This window comes from Danio aesculapii, chromosome 16, assembly GCF_903798145.1.
Source record: "Danio aesculapii chromosome 16, fDanAes4.1, whole genome shotgun sequence".
Taxonomy (NCBI): Eukaryota; Metazoa; Chordata; class Actinopteri; order Cypriniformes; family Danionidae; genus Danio; species Danio aesculapii.
The window spans coordinates 51,236,686-51,241,548 of NC_079450.1; positions in this window are offsets into that span (position 1 = coordinate 51,236,686).

The window sequence follows — 4,863 nt, forward strand, 5'->3', positions numbered from 1 at the left end:
GAAGCACACAGTACTGTATGATCTATGAACAAAGACTTGCAGGTTAAAGAGATAGCAAACGAGGAGGTTGCCGCAGGCCTTGGTGCAGATGAAAAGTATTTGTAAAAGTGTATTTGTATATAGAGAGAGATATGTAACTAGGTAGAATAGACAGAGATAGATTGATCTCTGCTGCAGCTGCCGAAGAGCTGCACGCTGCAGACGCAGCTGGTGTTTCGCCTGCGTGCTGCTTCTGCTCTCCATACGCGCTGCGCATGCTCTGCTCACTCACTGCTTTCGCTTGCGGTGTGAAACAGGCGTAAGAATGATTAATAAATTCATATGAAACAGTCTCTTAAAAGTCACGTCTTGTCTTCAGTTTCGGGCTCAGTGAACCGTGCTCAGGCACACCTCTTCCAATCGGGCCAGGGCCGGCCAACTAAACCACGCCTGAGCCTGATTCAGAGCACTCAGCCTTATCAAACGATCCAGGAAACGGGCCTGGGCGCGGTTCGGATAGCACAGTGTGAGTAGCCCCTTAGTAGTTTGAGACAAATTATTGTTTAAAAAATTTGCAGTGCTACGCAGGGCTGCGCCAATCAGTACCTGGATAGGAGACCACATGGGAAAGCTAGGTTGCAGCCGGAAGTGGTGTTAGTGAGACCCAGCAGGGGCTGCTCAACCTGCGGTCTGTGTGGGTCCTAACGCCCGAGTATATTGATGAGGACTCTATACTGCTTGGTGAGTGCCGTCTTTTGGATGAGAAGTTAAACCGAGGTCCTGACTCTCTGTGGTCTGTAAAAATCCCAGGATGTCCTTTGACTAAAGTGTAAGGGTTTAACCACGGAATCCTAGCCAAATTTGCCCATTGGCCTCTGTCCATTATGGCCTCCTAATCATCCCCATATTAGCTGGTGCGTGGTGTGCGGCCTGGCGTCATCCAGGTGGATGCTGCACACTAGAGGTGGATGAGGAGATTCCCCCCCAAAATGTGTAAAGCGCTTTGAATGTCCAGAAAATCGCTATATAAAATGTAAGGAATTATTATTATTAATATTATTATTATTATTATTATTTATTATTATTATTATTATTATTATTAACAGAAATAGTACTGGGTGTTTGTTACCAGGTTTTTGTACCATCATTGACAACACCAACACAGACGATATATCACTTTAAACTATTAAAAATGTCACAACATCAAAAGCTCTTGGAGGAAAGATCCCATAATGCAATTCAAAGCATAAATAAGTCATCAATCACCAACTACAGAAAACTGTTAATTTCCAAATATTTGTTTGTTTACAGTCCAGGGAGTGTGAATCATCACAGAATACAGCGAGTGTAAGAATGTGAGCAGTGTGACCGGGGGTGTGTGTGGGTCATCAGAGTACAAACCACCCACGTTCACCAGGACGACCACACCCACAGACAATAACCCAGCCAAACAAAGATGAAGAGAGAAGAGCAGCAGACGCCACACATCCACTTCATGATGATCAATGTGTCTCTCATGTTCAGGAGACGAGAGCGCACTAAACACAGCACTTCAATTATTAACCCCAGCCCTTCCCCCGGCGCAGAGGAAAACAGACAAAAGGAGGAGAGCGGCTAAAAAGAGGCGCAACAATGCCTGTCAGCCGGACTGTCCTGGGAAAGGGAATTCGGTGCTGTGATCCCATGAGGTCAAGATATTTAACCTGACCGGCTCTTAGAGACGGGACATCAATGTCTGCTCTGAATTATGGCCCTAAAACAAACCAAATTCAGCTTTTGCCATTCACATGGCAAGAAAGAGTCTAGATGAGATTTGAAAGCATCGGTTTCACTCAGAAATTAGTTTTAAATATTACAATTGTGATTTTGTTTTGTCTTTAGACCCGGGCATATCAAGCCAGTTGGTCATCGTGTCATGTCAGGACATTGGTCAGACTATTGCAGTGGTGCCAATGGTATTCTTATGAAGGGCCAAAACCCAAACTTGATTGAGGGTGGTGAGCCGAAGGTAAATATACCAAACTGCCTTACATTACAATTGCCATAGTGATTACCTTATTTATTAATATTTTTATATATTTTATATAAATCATATTAAGGGCAACGCAGTGGCGCAGTAGGTAGTGCTGTCGCCTCACAGCAAGAAGGTCGCTGGTTCGAGCCTCGGCTGGGTCAGTTGGCGTTGCTGTGTTGAGCTTGCATGTTTTCCTTGCATTTGCGCGGGTTTCCTCCGGGTGCTCCGGTTTCCCCCACAGTCCAAAGACATGCGGTACAGGTAAATTGGGAAGGCTAAATTGTCCGTAGTGTGTGAGTGTGTATGGATGTTTCCCAGAGATAGGTTGTGGCCGGAAGGGCATCCGCTGCGTAAAACATGTGCTGGATAAGTCGGCGGTTCATTCCGCTTTGGCAACCCCGAATTAATAAAGGGATTAAGCCAAAAAAAGAAAATGAATTAAATCATATTAACCCTTATGTGCTGTTGGGGATGTTTACATCCACTCTGGGGTGATTTTGAGGCTTAATTTTGCCACAAATTTCTCTGATTTTTAGCAAATAAAAATTTTATTTTGGTGACAAATCTTATTTTAACACACATTTTGGGAAATACTTTGAAATTTTTCAAAAACTCAACAGTGCACTCAAATTGACTACCCTTTCGTTATGTTGGGGGCTGTTTTTGCCCCATTGACTTCCATTACAGCATTTTTTTATTGCCAAGCCATGTCTTTTTTTTTTAAACAGGCCTATCTAAAGGGTTAATGCTGCCATTTGAACAGTACACACGGGTTTATTCATTCATTCATTTTATTTTTGGCTTAGTCCCTTTATTAATCTGGGGTCACCACAGCGGAACGGACAGCCAACTTATCCAGCATATGTTTTACGCAGCGTTTGCCCTTTCAGCTGCAACCTATCACTAGGAAACACCCATACACCCCTGCAATTACACACATACACTACAGCCAATTTAGCTTATTCAATTCACCTGTACCGCATGTCTTTGGACTGTCCCATTCTATCCCTAGTCAAACTGGATCTGCATTTGCTTGCTGATGTCTTGTGCGTTGTCCTCTATCCATCGAGTGACAGTATCTACATTTAAAAAAAAATTGATTGATTTGTATTATTTAATTGAAACATTTCATGTCAATTTGCTTTTTAGTAGCTTAACAATTAAACAAACAAACAAATAAACAAACAAACAAACAAAAGGTTATGTTAAATTAGAAATGATGATCTCTGTTAAAGGCATTCATCCCTATCATTCTCTCTCTATTCTCAGATGGGATGGCGGGCCAAATCAAAGGTTACCAGGGGATAACTTTGGCCCGAGGGCCCTATTTTGGGCTAGTGTTGTCACGATACTGGAATTTACCAGTTGGTACTGAAATTTTAAAAACGTCCATTTCCCACTAACATTTGAGCGATGTTGAGCACGTTCTTAAACAGCGCTGACTTGCCATTGTGTTCACGTGCTCAACAGAAATGACTGTGATTGGCCGTAAAGGTAATCAGTTCACCAAACTCACTGGTTTACTGAGTGTAACCACAGATATAGGGACACTGGATCGTTTTAAGGCCGCTAAGATCAGCTGGTCTGTTTATAAGCTGACATACGAGTGATCTGCTGATGAACTGACTGATTTTCAAGACTTTAAAATGCTCCAGTGTCCCTGTATCTGTGGTTACACTCAGTAAACAGCGGTGAGTGAACTGATCATTTCTGTTGAGCACGTAAACACAATGGCAAATCAGCATAATTCCAGAACAGTGCTCAAATGTTAGCGGGAAATGGACGTTTTTAAAATTGCAGTACCGATTGGTATCGAATTCCAGTATCGTGACACTAGTTTGGACATCTCTGGGCTTGTTGAGCTAATGTCGGTGCTCATTGGCCTGATTAAGCATGAAGAATCAAACTCTGGCATCAGCTGAAGTGATCGTGTTAATTGGTTATTCAGCAACAAATCAGAATGCGAGAATAAAAACTGAAGTGACATACCAACTGAACAATTCAAATCAAGAAGCAACACAAAGAGGCCAGCTGTAATTTCACTACATTTCTCAACATTTTGTAAGTGTTAGATTATCAGACATATTTGCAGCGGCAAAATAATCTATGGTCAAAATAATATAGTCAAAATTATTGGTTTTTATTTTAAGTCAAAATTAAATAGAATATTTTGTAAACATCAGCTTAGATTAAGGCAATTTGTACATTTCCTTCAGTAAATCTATCGAAATTGTTACCATTAATAATGTGCGTTGCAAAGAATGGACATTAAATTCCTTTGAAGGCTATTTTCTATGTGTTGTTTTGAAACCCTAAAATTGCACAATAGTTTTGTATCTCGGCCAAATATTGTCCTATCCCAATAAAAATGGAATAAAAAATGGAAAGCACATTTATTCTGCTTTCAGATGATGCATAAATCTCATTTTCCAAAAACGTCTAATTGCCAGTGATTGTAAAACAATAAGGAATTAATCATAAATGTTGATCATCAAATCAGCATATTATAATGATTTCTGTAAGATCACGTGACACTAAAGACTGGAGTAATGATACTGAAATTTTTGCTTTAAATCTATTTTTTTTTGAACCCTCAAATTACACATTTTAATAGTCGTGTATCTCGGCCAAACATTGTCCTATCCCTGTAAAAATGGAATAAATAAATGGAAAGCACATCTATTTTGCTTTCAGATGATGCATGAATCTCATTTTGCAAATATGTACGCTTATGAATGGTTTTGTTTTCATTTTCGAAGCAATGCAATTTCTTAATCCAATATTCTTAATTTATTTACAACTTCTATTTTCCAGTGATGGTGAAAAATTAAGGAATACCTCATAAATGTTTCTTGATCATCAAATCAGAA